The sequence below is a fragment of the Ascaphus truei genome, chromosome 6, assembly GCF_040206685.1.
Source record: "Ascaphus truei isolate aAscTru1 chromosome 6, aAscTru1.hap1, whole genome shotgun sequence".
Lineage (NCBI taxonomy): Eukaryota > Metazoa > Chordata > Amphibia > Anura > Ascaphidae > Ascaphus > Ascaphus truei.
The window spans coordinates 128299600-128317537 of record NC_134488.1 but is presented as its reverse complement, the minus strand read 5'-3'; the positions used below and the strand labels follow the sequence as shown (position 1 = coordinate 128317537).

Below are 17938 nucleotides of genomic sequence, written 5' to 3'. Positions count from 1 at the left end.
ACCGAACCTAAATATATATGTATTGTATGCACCCCGGGCTCTCCGTGGCAGAGGCACAGGCCCTGTGAGTCAGCAGGTAACACAGCACGGCGTAATCGCTTGCCAAGTGATAGGAAGCAGGGTTACATATACATTTTAGCCTTTGTGATTGAACTACAATATGTGTTCCTGATAATATGAACAATATGAACCTGTGGACACTAATTTAGCTACGGTCCAATCATGGGAGACCACAATTTGTGAACTATCTGAGCCGTGTCTTATAAATACAAGTTGAATATTGTATGTATGTATGTCTTTATTTATATAGCGTCATTAGTGTACATAGCGCTTCACATTAGTAATACACGTGACAATCATATACTGTAAATAACAAATAATACAAATAACAGATCATGGAAATAAGTGCTTCAGACATAAAAGTAACATTTCGTAAGAGGAGTCCCTGCTCCGGGGAGCTCACAATCGAATTGGTGGGGAGAACATACAGAGAAAGTAGAAGGGCATCCAAGTAAGTGCGTCTGCAAGGGGCCAAGCTTTATGTATCGTGTATAGTATTAGCCACTGTGTTACTCATATGCTTCTTTGAGCAAGTGTGTCTTAAGGTGGGTCTTAAAGGTGGATAGAGAGGGTGCTAGTCGGGTATTGGGGGGAAGGACATTCCAGAGGTGCGGGGCAGAAAGTGAGAAAGGTTTAAGGCGGGAGAGGGCTTTAGATATAAAGGGGGTAGAGAGAAGACATCCTTGAGCAAAATGCAAGAGTCGGGATGGTGCATAGCGAGAAATTAGGGCTGAGATGTAAGTAGGAGCAGAAGAGTATAAAGCTTTAAAAGTGAGGAGGAGAATTGAGTGCGAGATGGGTGATTTGATGTGAAGCCAGGAGAGTGATTTCAGCAGGGGAGACGGTGAGACAGATTTCGGAAATAGTAGAGTGATTCTGCCAGCAGCGTTTAGGATAGATTGTAGGGGAGACAGGTGAGAGGCAGGAAGACCGGTCAGCAGGAGGTTATAGTAATCGAGGCGGGAGAGAATGAGGGCCTGAGTCAGAGTTTTAGCAGTCGAGCAACAGAGGAAAGGGCGTATCTTTGTTATATTGCGGAGGGAAAAGCGCCAGGTTTTAGATATGTTTTGAATATGAGGGACGAATGTGAGAGAGGAGTCGAGTGTGACCCTTAGGCAGCGTGCTTGGGCTACTGGGTGAATGATGGTACTTCCAACTCTAATTTGGAAGGAGGTAGTAGTGGCAGGTTTGAGAGGAAGTATAAGGAGCTCTGTTTTTTCCATGTTAAGTTTCAGTCGACGGATGGCCATCCAGGATGATATAGCAGAGAGACATTCAGAAACTTTCGTCTGTATAGCAGGTGTAAGGTCAGGGGTTGAAAAGGGTTACGCCGGTGCTGCCTGCAGACCAGACCCGTCCCCGACGTACTGTATATGTGCACGCACCCGCAGCAGAAGGAGCATGTCCGGAGTGTGGTGTTTTGGCGTTGCCAGGCCAGGTGTGAATAGGTGTAGCAATACTTGCCGGTACCGGTACAGAAGAGACAAAGTCGTTGCCGTTAGCCAAAGTCAGGGAGAGAGATATCCGGGAGGTCGAGGTCCAAGCTGTAGTCGAAGGATGAGAGAAGCTGCAAGGTCAAGTGGGAGCCGGGGTCTAGAGCCAGAGAGGAACGTCCGTCATGCCGGGTCGCAACCTGAATAACGAAGAGCAAAGGGAAAGCCAGAATAAGCGTCCGTAAGCAGAGACTATGTCGAGCAATGTGAGAGAGGTAAAACAGGTACTATATACTGTGGCTGACCAATGGGGAGCGGAGGCAGTCATGGAGGAACACGAGGAGCTGTGATGGATTGGTTCCTATGACAGGCAGCCAAGTGGGGAGCTTTAGGGTTAAGTGACAGCCTGTGTGAAAGTTGGGGGCGTGGTTTCACTGCTAGTGCAGTGAATAAATTATCTTCGCCTGGCGCGCTCTGTAATGTCGGAGAGTGCGCACCCAGGACAAATGGCAGCCGCCGGGGTGCCTGCCAGGCAGCGGTGGCCCGTCGGGACGACGGGGAAGCCCAGATCCATGGGGACCAGGTGGGAGCAGCGGCGAGGACGTCCCACGGCAGCGGGAGCCGTAGGAGGTAAGGGGGGGGTCAAGCTGCGACTGCCGTGACCCCCGAATCCTCACAAAAGGAAAATATGTGTGTCGTCAGCATAGAGGTGATATTTAAACCCAAAAGATGTGATTAGGTCACCTAGAGAGAGTGTGTGAAGAGAAAAGAGAAGGGGTCCCAGGACAGAGCCCAGGGGTTACCCCCACAGAGAGATCAATAGAGGAGGCGGACGTGTTGGCAAAAGAGACACTGAAAGTACGATGGGAGAGGTGAGAGGAGATCCAGGATAGAGCTTTTTTACAGGTACCAAGAGTATGGAGAATGTGAAGGAGAAGAGGGTGGTCCATGGTGTTAAATGCTGCAGAGAGGTCGAGTAATATGAGGAGAGTGTAATGACCTCTTTTTTGGCAGCATGTAGGTCATCAGTTATTTTAGTGAGGGCTGTTTCAGTCGAGTGAGCAGTGTGGAAGCCAGATTGTAGAGGGTCTAGAAGAGAATAGGTGTTGAGAAAGTGTAGCAATCGAGAGAATACAAGACGTTCAAGGAAGTACAGCACCCCTTAAGAAGAGACGCTAATAGTCTTGAAACGCTTAGGGTTAACTAGATGGAGCAGGTCGTAGTGTTCCGAACAGCTGATAGCATTGATACTAGCCAACAGGACCAATGAAAAACGGTAGCAGACAGAGAGGCATATGGAACTGAGCAGAGCAGCTGATCATGTGTCTCCTGGCTCGGCGCAACAGCAGAGAGAGTGGTGATGATACCTGGAGAAGGCAGCAGACCACAGAACATAGCTGAATGGCGGCATGAACGTGGGACGGAAAATCGTCGAACTGAGTGGGGATCATCGTAGCAGAAAATGCAATGTACTGTACTAGGCTCATGTCCTAGAGACGTCTAGTGAGCAGGGTTCCAATTTTACCAATCAAGGAGAAGGCATCGTGTAACAACACATTGATACATACAGCTCAACCCCGTTATAGCGCGATCCGCTATAACGCGGATCCACTTATAACGCGGTTTGAGCGTTGACCCCGAATTTTTTTTTTTTGCACACACACTGCACACGCTCACTGCACACACTCACTGCACACTGCATACATTCACAGCACACTACATACACTCACAGCACACTGCACACACTCATAGCACACTGCACACACTCACAACACACTGCACACACTAACAGCACACTGCACACACTCACAGCACACTGCACATACTCACAGCACACTGCACACACTCACAGCACACTGCACACACACACACACTGACACACTGACACAAACACACACACAGTCTCCCACAGTCAAATACACACACACACACACACACACACACACACACAGAGACACGCTGTCTCTTTAAGGGAGCTTGCTCTCGCAAGACAGAAGCAGAAGCAGGAAGCAGAGACAGGGAGAAGAGCTGCCAGATGCTGGGTAAGTGCTGTGTGCTGTTGCCGCTGCCCCACCAGGTCTGGGAACACTGGGAGAGTTCTCAGCTTTCCCCCTCCGGCGGACACAGTACCACCAAAAAAAAAAAAATGTTTTAATTTTTTTTTTTGGCGGCCATTTTTTTTCCGCGACCCCATTAATAACGCGGTGGTCACGAGTGGCCCCCGAGGACCGCGCTATAACGGGTTAAGCTGTACATTGGTTTTTTATATATGTTTTTATATATGTTTTTTAAATCTTCTATAGGTATCATCCATTATTAAAATAATCCTTTGATTACACGATTGGCCTCTGAGGTTAATCAACCTAGGTTCTCAAAGTGACTTTTTCCAAGGGTGATACACTATTGTGGCATTTTCACCCTTTTTGCCTCCACGTACATATTTCCTACCAGCAAAGTATGTCATTTTGAAAAACAATCTTTAGCACAGTGGATTGGAACAACGGAGTGGATACCCAAGTCATTCGTTTTTGGGGAAAAAAGAAAAGGGTTTGATCTCATTCAATTATTTGTCCTAGCGCCATAGACGTATTTTTGCTTCTCACGAAAACACAGGAGCTTGAATCGGAAGCATTGGAGGGGAGGGTAAGAACGTAGGAGATGGCTTCAGAGTGGGCTAAAATGGCTTTTATTGCTAGTACACATTGTGAGTTAATTCTGCTTTTTTTATTACATTGCTTGATATACTACAATATTGGAGCATTTTTCTGCTTTTGGTTCCATGTTATATTATGCCTCTGAAGTAAGGCTGAACAGAAGGAATTATAAATCGTATCCCACACATTTTGACAAGCTCACATACTATATATGTGTTTAAAACCTTAATGAAAACGTGAATTTATGTTGAAAGGGTACATGATCCTGGTTAAGAAACATACTATATAGCAAAACGCAGGAAAATTATTTTGGGAGTAAGCATTTGAAACAGGCAGCCTCTCAATATGTTTAACATTTCAAAACTGCAAGAAAATCAGTGTTAAAAGAAAAACTGAATTTTGATTTTAAATAGAGTCTTTCTTCCACACCACAAGTTTCACAATGGATAATTCATAGAAAAAAGGATAATCAATATAAAACGAATTAACAAGGCTGCACCCAACTGGCTTCCAAGAACTCATAGAGGAAGCACGAATCATGAATACAAGTTATTGAAGATAAGCCAAAATATAGTTTACTAAATACCGAAGTCACCACAAGACACTCTGGGGTGGAGACAATGACAGTTCAACATCAATCTGTGCCAACAGCCATGAACAGGAAACAGGGCATGAACACAGACAGAAAGCCAGGGGAAGGGAAGAGACGGGGGGAAAGGGAAGGGATAGGGAGGGCTCCCGCATCAGCTAAAGTAGAGAGAGTAGTGAAAAAATCGTAAGGATCATATACAGGTGCAAAAGGGGACAGGGAATAATGCAAACAAACAAACAAAAGATTCCCCCTTGAATGCACTCGGGTAGATCAATGAGTAATGATAAGATATATTAAAATCCTTTTAATCAATGATAAAATAGTAATTGTATAGAGGGGTGTGGTGCAAAAATCCAGGGCCACCCCCTAATGACATACCAAACAAAACTTCCTAAATAGTATAAGAACGGAAGGTGGCTGAAAGAATCACAACATCAAATCACATCGGCATAGATGCCATGTATACCTTGTGAAGGTCCTGCAGAACAAAGTGCTAACCCCTAATAAGGATACACTTACAGTACCGACACAGTTTATTCTAATGCGGCTAGAGCCGCAAGCCGCGAGGTTTCCCGGCTTTGATGCCGAATCCCCTCGGCGTGCCGCGCGTCACCGATGCGCGGTCACGCTTCATCGGGAGCGTGCGCGCACGGTGTGCATGCCCAGGGCTCCCCGAAGGGATCCCTGGTGTCCCGATATGTGGGGGATGGCGGTGGGGGGGCTCCGGGGGACCCGGTGGACCTGGAGAGGGGAGGGGGGTGCCTCGATCGGAGGACCGATCCTCCGAGGCTCCGGCGCGCACGGGACACGTCGGAGCGCGCCCGGTGTCTGTCGCGGCCGAGACCGGGTAAATGTTAGAATAAATTCGGCCGCGACAGTATATCTAAAAAATCACCAGTCTCTAAAAATAAGGCTGTTGATGCTGAATCTGAAGGACATGAATACCCTGGCATGAACACAGACACTAATACTATGTGAGGCGCAGAATACAACATGTGTATATACAAAAGTACAAGAGCTCAAAGCCATTAAACAGTTTGATTTCCAAATAGAATAGCGATATGTGTTTGTTTAACAATAATTAAAAACAATAATAAACTTCAGTGTTAGTGATCCTTTGGAGGACCACCATACTCACACTTATTATATAGTATTCATCAATATATTCATATATTTGTATAATCTATATTTTTGCTATTTATGTGCTATGAATGTAAATGGAAACAATGGGAGATGGATCCTACTCAAAAGAGTTTACAACCTACTGTACTGCAGCGGAACGCAAACTCAGAGAGAGAGAGAGGGACCCCAGAGGAGTTCCCTGCTGCAGGAAATCCTTTTACTATAGTGACTCCTAGGGGATGCAGGTTCTATAGAGTCAGCTGGACAGCCAGGGAGGTGAGAGAAAGGAAAACCCTCTTGGCCTTGATCTAACAGACAGAGATCAGATTCCTGAGATGCAGGGTCCTAGATCTAGGTAACCAAGGGAGGCTACACATGCATGGAGGTGGTGGACACCATACTCCATATTCAATGAAAAGCGTGAGGTCCTAGGTTCTCCATTTCTTGCATGGAACTCCTTCCGGGGGGGGGAGGGAAATTGTTACTATTGGAGTAATGTGCTGTTCAATTGTGCTCACTGATAACCTGTCCCGACTATGCTGTATGCTGACTCTTCTGTACTATTGGCGGAATGCCCTATCCATTGTTCTAAGACAGGGGTGTGCAATCTTTCCCTGCTATGTCCCCCTGCCTGTTTCCCTCCCTGCTCAAGCCCCCCCTCCCTTACCATGTCTCCAGCTCTCGGCGTCAAGTGACGTTGCGGGGTCACATGATGTCTGTAAGGAATCGGGAAAAACGTCCTTTGCGACGTGTACCCTCCTTACCTGGCTCCACGCTGTCACCCGCGCTGCTACCGGTGCATGCGCACAACCCCACTCTGGTTACAGAGCACGCGTGCAGGCGTAGCACTTATGCCAGCGCCACAGAGCTTGGCTTGGCTTCCCCCCTCCCCAGATGCGCTGCGCTCCTCCAGCACGCGGCACGCTCGTGTGACGTCACGCACCGCCCCCCAGCTTCACGGCAACTGATCGTCATGCCCCTTGTCTCGTGCACCTATCATGGATCCCTCTGGGCCGCTTCTCCAATACGCCCCCTGCCTGATTGGATTCCTGTCTGTACTTATACCCGGCTCCAGCTCTCAGTCATTGCTGAGCATAACCAGTTGTAGCCTTGTGCTGAATCCTTGCGGTGCCTTGCCTCTACCTTGCCTTTGCCTTGTCCTTGCCTTGTCTTGTCTTGCAGTTTTGTCTCCACGTGTACCAACCCTCTCTCTCCAACCCAGACCCGGCTACATTGACAATACGCCTTCCAGGCACGCCTCCGCTGCTGTGGGTGTGTGGCTCTACACCTTCCCACCTCAGTACCGTGGTTTTGGCTTGTTTGTGGGTTCGCGCAAGCGTTACAATGTCACGTCACGTCGCCGAAGACAAGGTAAGTGAAGTTGCAGAGGCCTTACACGATCCCCCAGAATTAATTTAAATGTCTTGGGGAAAGAGCGCGCCCCCCAGTTTGCGCACCCCTGTTCTAAGGGACTCTAGGAACTGTTGTGCATCAATAAATACCATCAAGATAAAAGCGCCCGGTGCCTTTTTTATTTTTCCTGCATCTACACTCCACTCCTCTAACAGTCTTGACCTGACCCCATGAGAGAAGACCCTGAGATAAGAGGTAACCCACTGAGATAACACTCTATGAGTTGGTCTAAACCCTGTCAGGGAGAGTGAAAGAGACGGTTATTCATGTACACTATAGCTCTATACAGCCGGGTGGGATAGGGTTGTTACACGTGTAGCCCCCTGTAAACAGCACAGGCTATACCTATCTTCCTTCTACTGTGGTAAGTCCTGTTAAGATCAGGCACCAGTACTCATCATGGGTTTTCCCCCTTCATAGCCCTATCCTGAGTGGTAGATGCAGGCCTGGACTCTGCTGCAGGCGTGAGCAAGAGGGGAGGTTCTGCTGACATCACGATGGGCGGGGCTAGCTCTATATTTAGCAGCCAACTCCTGTGATCAGAGTTAGTTAGTTATAGGATACCGAGAGTCTGGAGTTGCCGGTTAGTTATGCCGAGAGTATGCAGTTCAGTTAGTATGCCATGAGTCGAAGAATCCTGCGGATCGGTCCGAGGAGGTGGAGGAGACCGGGGTCTCCCCTACGCAGAGTGCAGGAGCAGAGAGGAGTGGAGAGATTCAGCTTCCTTAGTAGAGCTGATAGAACTATAGACTTGGTGGACCAATGCCCTCACCCCACTACCCGGGGTGATGGGGAGAATCCAAGACCCACCGCGAGGATAACCTTGGGGGTGGGCCACAGGGTATTGAAGCCCTAGCCCAGACCATCCTGTCGGAGGAGAGACTTGGATGGAAGGAGAGGAGGAATTATCTATGTGGAAGGAGAGCAGCGTAATGACAAGTCTTTGCTGTTGTTGTTGCGGCTACTGGAAGCCACTACCGTTGGGAGATTGCTGATCTGTCAATAAAAAAGACTATCCGTTATTACCAAAGACTATCTGTGTGAATTGGAAGGTATTACCCTTGGACCCAAGGGGTTCTTCTATACAGGTCCTGTCCCATATTCCTGGGAGTATAGAAGATGGAGGCGCTGCACCACTAAGAGATCATGGAGGCTACCACCCCAGAAGCCCGGTCCTGGCTCCCCCACAACATCACGGGAATCTCAGGCCCTCCTGTGCCTCACAGGTACGCACCACACCGCATGTAATCTGCCCTCGTGCACCCTAGACACCACAGTAGAGTCTGGAGGAAGGGGGGAAGCAGGGTTACATTTGGAGGCGCTGCTGAGATATATGTCAGAACAGGACCAGCTTATAGCAAGGCGGAACGGGCAGAGTGAGATGCACTCTCCGTGCAAGTGTTGGAGAATGATGGGCACCATAGGAGGTGGAGTAGGAAGGGTGAATAGTTAGAGCTGACCGAGTCCCTTGAGGCAGGTAGCGTGAGGCAACTGGGGGGGTCAGCCTGTTAACCAGTCCAGGGACCATGGCCCAGGGCCCGCTCTATGAGTGGCCAAAAGCAGGAGATGCCCCGTACCTAGAACAGAGGTACCATAGCTATCACCCAGACACACGCACCACAGAACACTTGCATGGTAGACATCGAGTACAGTGCATGGAGGAGAGGAGTTCCGCTGAGCCTGGGGTACAAGCCACCTCAAGTTAGTGAGAAACAGAATGCAGAGCACACAGTTAGCAGTCAGTCAGTGTTTAGGTACGAGATACCCGTTAGACATTGAGGTTAGGGCACATGGGCGTTTGGAAGACTCATCCAAGATGGCGTCCATCCCTACATGTGCTCCGCGGAACAAGAACAGTGATCTAAAATGGCGGTTCCCGCCAAGCCTGGAGCAACCACGTGTGTTGTGCACAGAGACTATTAGGAGAATGTGGCGGGACATGTGTAATAATTTGGCGCCAAACCCAAATTCTTTGCAAGGGGAGCGGAGCGGCGCGAAAGCCGAAAGCCCACCCACCTGTGCAGTGAATGGTCAGGAAGCCAGGTCATATCACGCTGAAGAATAAAAGATCCCACCTCTGGATTCCACCAGAGGGAGGGGGCACAAGGAGAGCCAATCAGAAGAGTCCTCCCCAGCAAAGGGAGGGACCGGAAACCTGAGAGAAGAGCTTCACTTTTGTCTGGCATTCGAGGAGCAAAGAGCTGGAACACTGAGCTGTACTCACCCTGAGCGAATAATGTCCGAGATGAGTACTTCCATCTTCCAAGTAACAGGAGGCCTACTGGTAGTGGAGGTAGATGAGCACGAATACATTCAGTGTTTGTGCGTCCACTGCAGGATACCGAGCGCGGTACCGAGCACCAGAGCCCGATGCCCTCAATGTGGCGCATTTTACCTTTGGCCAAACGAGCCGTGGCCTTTGTTCGGAACCCCACGGGGTGCCTCTCCGGGGACATTGACGGAGGTGGCGGAAGGTAAAGAAAAGACTGCCCTGGGTCCCCGTTATACCATATCTGGAGGAACCAAGGCTCCGTTCGCTATTAAACTGAGCGAGCTGGCAACAGAGAAGAGCGCGACCGCAGTGAAGGTACAAGAGCGAGAAAACTTTGTACCTATACCCACTGGTTGTTTCGCCGAAGAACCGGGTGACTCCCCAGCGGAGGAACCGATTATGATTTCTTCCAAGGACGAGATTGGCGTGACATCGGTGGCGATGCGCCTATCGGCGAACCACCCCAAAGGCATCAAGAGAGACCAGACGAGTCCGGAAACCATCCGACGGCGAGCGCTGGTGCTGCCGGAGGCCTGTAAGAGTCCCACCGCAGTGGTGACTCCCAGTGCGGCGGAGACGGAGACCGAGATGATCCTAGAGGAGCCCGATGTCATCACAAAGCAGCGGAGCTGTAAGGAGACTCCACCACCCGCTTACTCCCGCCAGGCGCAGACCACACTCAGAGCGAACGAGAAAGAGAGGCTTGAGGCCTACTTGTTCGGCCGTGTACCGGACGCTCCGCCACCGCCCCTGCAGGTCCTCGACGCACTTCCGGTGCGTGACCACGGAGCGGATGGAGATTCTGCAGGCGATCCTGATGACATCGTTTCCGGTTCCACCGGGAAGAAAAGTCCTGGAGGAGTGTTCTCCTCTCGAAGCATAGACTCAGCCATTGCCCTTGCTCTCCTACAGAGTTGAGGCCCCTCCCGAGAAGCCAGAAGTATGGCGGGGGGTGCCTCTAAGAAAATGTTCATTGGGCATGGTGTCACCTGCTTGCTGGACAATGCCCTGGACGTTCCCCCAGCCCCGGCCCGTAGCCCCACTGCCCCGGCCCCTGCCCCGTCACAAGTGGTGCCACCGGGACCTACCAGGGATAAGTTATGGAAATTCCCCAAATACGCCATTGACTTGTGGGACTGGGAGTTGAGTGAGGAAGGGTCTGATGGGGAGATACCGTATTCAAGTGTTATACTGTACCTAACCCTGTGCCGTTTTCTCCTGCAGCTAGAGGGAGGGCCTGTGGGTCTCACCCTCCAGTAAAGGCTGGGTCTACCCGCAAAGTGGTGCACAAAATGAACCCCACTACGTATTATAATGCCAAGGGAAGGAGAGATTGCTCACGATCTACTGATGCGGGTACGTCCGGTGTATCATCACAGGTAGATAAAAGACAAAAAAAGAGCAAAACGCAAATGGTGAAGTATATCAAAAATAGTGATTTAGTATAAAAGAGGTAAGTATTCTGCGTACATCATAAATGAACATATATCGCATTCACGTGTAATATTACACAAAGTTACCGCACACTCCTCATCAGAGATGGTGGTCTCGGAAATGTAACCCCAGTGGATCCTTTCCTGCTGTTATTCTGACGTCATCTGTCTCTCACACGATGTTGTACTACAATCAGCATCTAAGGTACTCCAAAGGTATGGCTCGACACCACACTGTAACGTCCTTTCTGTACAATGTACACATCACAGCAAACAGTCTCTATGGTGAAGTTGAAGTCTCTGTAACTCGTGGCACGCGCCCGTGTTGATCTTCACTCACTAGGGGAGGGCGACCGGCATCCAGCGGTGGTGTTCTGCCTTGAGGATCGCGCGCTCCAGTGACGTCATTCGTAGGGCATGAAGCAGAGCGGAGCGTGACCAGAGCAGATGTAAACACCGTCGCCGGGCAGGGAAAAGTACCGTGCATGCAATAACGCTCAAATGAGCAACAGCAACCAGTACTAATATTACAATAAAAAGGTATCACAGCAATAATTAATCCAACGCGTTTCGAAGCTGTAACGCTTCTTCTTCAGGGATAAATTTAATGGCACTAACCTCAAGCAATAAGTACACAGACCGCTATCCTTATTGGTCAAACAATTAAGACCATTGGCCAATCAATGTGTACACTCGTCATTAGGGGAGTGGCATTAAATCGTAATGCATATACAAGAATAATTAAAAACATTATATACACATCTTTAATCAATAATCTCTGCAATGAAATAGAAAAAAATAAATAAAAAAGAACATGTTAGAGACGTGCATTATGTATATAAACCCCAATTTGGTAAGTAAAATACACATGAAGCTACATAAAAATACATATAAAATAGACATAAATAAAGAGAGAGAATAAAACCTCCAAGTCTATATCAGGAGGTCAGACACTTGTTCAATGGAATTAACCGAATATACTCAATAGAGTATGTTAACTATAATGTATAAAATCTAATAGGTCCAAACCCTAATAAAATGCCCACACATCCAGATCTTCATTTAACCCTTTAGGGGCCATGCAATCTAATTTATGAATCCAGAAAGATTCCTGTGCAGATAAGGCTTTTAATCTGTCTCCCCCCCCTCCTATTTCTTGGCACATGTTTGATCCCTATAAAGGTTAAAAAAGGGAGGGATCTTTCTGATGGTGTGTTAGGAAATGTCTTGAGACACTATGTTTCTCAAAACCATTTTTTATATTACGAATGTGCTCCTGAATTCTTACTTTAAGGTTACGTTTAGTTCTCCCCACATAGTGTAATCCACAGGTGCATTCCAATAGGTACACTATGTAGTTTGAATCACAGGTAATAAAATCTTCTATAGTAAAAACCTCTTTTGTCTTTTTTGAGAAGAAGGTCTTATGGTTTGTATGCATATACTTGCACACAGAACATTTGGCACAATTAAAATTTCCCTTATGTTTGGTGTCCAGCCAATTCTTAGTGGGAGTTGGATATATCTGTTGCCCAATATCACTAGGAGCTAAAATATTTTTTAGATTTGAGGCTTTCCTGTATATGAACCTAGGTCTCTTTACTAGATGTTCACCCAAGATTGGATCGTTGCTCAAAATATCCCAGTGTTTGGAAACCACTTTCTCAATTGTTTTATAGGCTGTATTGTAATTTGTCACAAATGCTACATCTATTTTCTTTGTTTTATCCCTATTTAGACCCTTTGTTTTCTGGGTCAACAGATCATTACGATCAATGAGTTGAACTCTGTCTAGTTCCCTCTTCAAATGCTCAGTACTATAGCCCCTTTCGATAAAACGACCAAACAATAACTCTGCTTGTTTCATAAAAGTATCATTATCACTACAATTTCTTTTAAGTCTCATGAATTAGCCACTTGGAATGTTCTTAATCCATGTATCCTTGTGACTGCTTGTTGCCATTAATAGATTGTTGGTATCAACTTCCTTAAAGAAAGTCTCAGTCGATACCCTTCCCTCTCTTGTAGATGTTAATTTAAGATCTAGATAATTTATAGTACTTGCATCTGTTTGATAAGTGAACTCTACATTGTATAAATTGTTGTTAATAAAAGAAACAAATTGCTTGACTGATTCAATGTCTCCGTCCCAGACAACCAGGACGTCATCTATATACCGTCGCCACAAGATGATATTACTGGCGAAAGGGTTATTGGCCCAAATAAATTGACTCTCCCAGTGTCCCAATAAGGATAGCGGTCTGTGTACTTATTACTTGGGGTTAGTGCCATTAAATTTATCCCTGACGTAGAAGCGTTACAGCTTCGAAACGCGTTGGATTAATTATTGCTGTGATACCTTTTTATTGTAATATTAGTACTGGTTGCTGTTGCTCATTTGAGCGTTATTGCATGCACGGTACTTTTCCCTGCCCAGCGATGGTGTTTACATCTGCTCTGGTCACGCTCCGCTCTGCTTCATGCCTTACGAGTGACGTCACTGGAGCGCGCGTTCCTCAAGGCAGAACACCACCGCTGGATGCCGGTCGCCCTCCCCTAGTGAGTGAAGATCCACACGGGTGCATGCCACGAGTTACAGAGACTTCAATTTCGCCATAGAGACTGTTTGCTGTGACGTGTACATTGTACAGAAAGGACGTTACAGTGTGGTGTCGAGCCATACCTTTGGAGTACCTTAGATGCTGATTGCAGGACAACATCATGTGAGAGACAGATGACGTCAGAATAACAGCAGGAAAGGATCCACTGGGGTTACATTTCCGAGACCACCATCTCTGATGAGGAGTGTGCGGTAACTTCGTGTAATATTACACGTGAATGCGATTTATGTTCATTTATGATGTACTGTACGCAGAATACTTACCTCTTTTATACTAAATCACTATTTTTGATATACTTCACCATTTGCGTTTTGCGCTTTTTTTGTCTTTTATCTCTTAGTGCGTGGGAGTGCTGAGCCACTCTTTAATTATAGCTGCATACGCCGACACCAACGGTTTTGTATGGTTTAAACACATTTTTTACCACTTCCACAGTAGGGAAGTGCCTTATATACAGTGGTGACACTGTTTATTCTAATACAGCCATAACCACGCTGTGGGGAAATTTTTGGCTAACCGGCGGCTCGTTTTTGGCTTTCCCTGGCGCGTGTGGCGCGTCACTCAGGCGCCGGTCACACGTTCCAGGGTTCCCCGGTATCCCCGAAGGCTGCAGAGGCAGCAGGGGTAAAGGGGACGCTGCGCAAAGCTGCGCGCAGCCAGGGGGAGCAGCCAGGGGTTCGGGGAAGGGGAGGGGAAGGGGATGGGAAGAATTTAAATTAAACACACGGGAAGGGGTAGATGCGGCTCGCTCGCGGCTCCGTTTTGGTGCCAGCCGGGCTCCAGCTGAAAAAAAGCCCCGTTCATAACGGGCAAATGTTAGAATAAACTGTGTCGGTGCAGTAGTAGGACTTTTTGTCCCACACATGATTATATAAGGAATAAGTGGTGTATTGTTTGACATTGTTTCAACATGGTTAAGTTGTGTTTTGGGTTGCGCACTTTATTATTTTTCTTCATCACATGTAGAGTCTGATGTAGAACGCACTAGTCAGTCCGCAGAGTATGAACACTGCGACAAATGGTGGGTGCCTTTGTTCACCGGATACCACGAGGGGATGGACCGTACGCGGTTCTTGATAATTAAGAACGATGTAGTAGACCATTGGTGGGCGGCTGGTTCTTTCACTCCGCAGGAGGTGGAGGATGAGTTAGATCACCGGTTTAGGCAGATAGAACAGAAAGGTGTGGTACTTCGAGGCCCCAGTACATTGTACGATGAGGTAGCTCCAGAGGAGCCTGTATTTTGGGTACTGCCAAGCAGGGCAGTGCACCGCACACTCACCAAACTAAGTCAAGCTGATCGGGCCATAGTCGCTAGATACCGGCAGTCACACGGGTATGAGTATCCCTACGTGCCTGAGCCCATCATGAGAGAAATTGAAGAGAACCGAGACAGTTGGCTCAGGGAGGCAGTCCAGGAATACCATCGGACCAAGTTCGGTCAGGGAGGGTATCACAATGATGATAAGATTAGTGAGATAGTATGCATATGGAGCATCGGTAGGTGTATCTACATGCACGGTGTTACATACAGGCCTGAGCATGGGCCGGTTCAGTCGTTCGCTGTGACCGTCACGGATCATAATAGACGGCGGGTAAGAAAGCCTGATCCAAGACACTATCTGTAGGGTCCTCCATGTTGGGAGTACCCGGGTGTACTTGTATTGAACTACCTCATTATGCCATGTATTATGACAATGTTATGTGTGCTGTTTCCCAGGTGGTTCGCCGCAGGATGGTTCTGCTAAAGATAGGTCCAAGTGGGGACCATTGGATTCCACCATAGGGAGAGTGTAGCCCCCTGTAAACAGCACAGGCTATACCTATCTTCCTTCTACTGTGGTAAGTCCTGTTAAGATCAGGCACCAGTACTCATCATGGGTTTTCACCCTTCATAGCCCTATCCTGAGTGGTAGATGCAGGCCTGGACTCTGCTGCAGGTGTGAGCAAGAGGGGAGGTTCTGCTGACATCACGAGGGGCGGGGCTAGCTCTATATTTAGCAGCCAACTCCTGTGATCAGAGTTAGTTAGTTATAGGATACCGAGAGTCTGGAGTTGGCGGTTAGTTATGCCGAGAGTATGCAGTTCAGTTAGTATGCCGTGAGTCGAAGAATCCTGCTGATCGGTCCGAGGAGGTGGAGGAGACCGGGGTCTCCCCTACGCAGAGTGCAGGAGCAGAGAGGAGTGGAGAGATTCAGCTTCCTTAGTAGAGCTGATAAAACTATAGATTTGCAGGACCAATGCCCTCACCCCACTGCCCGGGGTGATGGGGAGAATCCAAGACCCCTGAGGTTATCCTCATTAGCCATGAGGATAACCTCAGGGGTGGGCCACAGGGTATTGAAGCCCTAGCCCAGACCATCCTGTCGGAGGAGAGACTTGGAGGGAAGGAGGGGAGGAATTATCTATGTGGAAGGAGAGCGGCGTAATGACAAGTCTTTGCTGTTGTTGTTGCGGCTACTGGAAGCCACTACCGTTGGGAGATTGCTGATCTGTCAATAAAAGATACTATCCGTTATTACCAAAGACTATCAGTGTGAATTGGAAGGTATTACCCTGGGACCCAAGGGGTTCTTCTATACAGGTCCTGTCCCATATTCCTGGGAGTATAGAAGATGGAGGCGCTGCACCACTAAGAGATCATGGAGGCTACCATCCCAGAAGCCCGGTCCTGGCTCCCCCACAACATCGCGGGAAGCTCAGGCCCTCCTGTTCCTCACAGGTACACACCACACCGCATGTAATCTGCCCTCATGCACCCTAGACACCACAGTAGAGTCTGGGGGATGGGGGGAAGCAGGGTTACACACGTATGCCTGCTCTTATGATTTAAATACAGATTAAGTTTGCTTACATACTGTATAAGATTCCTGTGTGCTTCCTCCATTGCAAAAACTTTCACATTCTATATTCTGTACAAATTAGTATTTTGGGACGTATATAAGTCAATGAATACTCTATTAAACAGACTATATGGGGCTTATGTACAAAGGCAATCAGGAGAATTGTGTTACTCATCTTTGCACCAATTTATTAGGGGGTTTGTCCCAGTTTTTGCACCATGTGTTTCAACTTGGTTTTCCTGGAGCATTAAAGGAGGAATTAAGGAGGAATTACACAGTGAACTAATTATAACGAGGGTTATCAAATTCCCCACCAATGTGCGTCACTGTTTGTCCATTTCAAATTGCGCTACAAAAATCAGCCAGGTTGGGAGTCACTTAACTTTCTTAGGCTGCGCTTATAGTGCCGGCGACGCAACTGATGATGTTACCTAACGCCGCTTGCGAAAGTTGTAATTCACTTTCCGGTGACGTCGCGGGCGACCAGGTGATTGGTTCAGAGGCTGTCACATGTGGCAACGGCCTCTGAAAAATCAAATTTGACCGGATTCCAAATTTTGCGTCGCTCCCGTCGTTCCGTGGTGCTTACTATATGCGCTTGTGACGACAACAATGTATTTGTTTTGGAGCGACGTCGCCGGCACTATAAGCAAAGCCTAACTTAGAAATCTGAGCCTTATGTAAGGAACTGGAGCAACACGTTTGGAACATTTGAAGCAATTTTGGAGCAAAACTGGTACAGTGCGTCCAAATAAGTTGTTTTATGCAATGATATATAGAGCCCAAGATCACCCTCTCTTCCTCTCCGGAAGACGTAATTTTCCCGGGTCTGGATGACAGTCTAAGTCCTAACGGCACATTATTGGAAGCTAATGTACAGTAATGCTGTGCTACAATAACGTGACACTAAGCCCATCCATGCTAATAAGATATACAGTACAACGGAGGTTGGTTTTGCATTTGATTAGCTTTGAGGTTATACATTAACCTCAAGGGGGAAAATTTCTAGTGTTTTAGGTACTGTCCAGTTATGAAGCCTGATGTAACCTAGTTTTGTGAATTTAATCCTATACAATAAAGCATGTGAGTGTATTTTCTCCCCTCTCGTAAGTCAGTTTTAAATAAGAGTGTTTGGTTTCAATGGAACAAGGTGAATGGTTTTTAAAGGTTTCTGCACATGCTCCTATCTGCATCACCCCAAAGGCGGACGCCTGATGGGGTTCCTCAAGAGCTGCTCCACTTTGCACATAACCAGCGTGCAAAGGGTTAATCTCAAAGGGTTAATCTTACTGCTGTGTTTCTTCAGCCCCACCCTCTGGAATGCCAATGCCCTGGAGGAGAAATGGACTCTGAAATCGCAGCTACATTCAATCTGAACCCCTACAGTCTACATCTGCATTTTCCCAAAGGCGCACAGCCGAAGGATAGCTAAAGGGTGTGAGCCACCATTGTCTGCCGATAAAAGGGTTGGAAAGTTTCAGATTGAAATACAGCA

General features: G+C 47.7%; 1 protein-coding gene across 1 annotated transcript in view; it reads left to right on the top strand.

Annotated features, from left to right (window-relative positions):
* Positions 1 to 17938, top strand: part of LOC142497886 (phospholipase A2 inhibitor and Ly6/PLAUR domain-containing protein-like) — a 188938-nt gene that overhangs the window by 54431 nt on the left and 116569 nt on the right. The window lies entirely within an intron of this gene.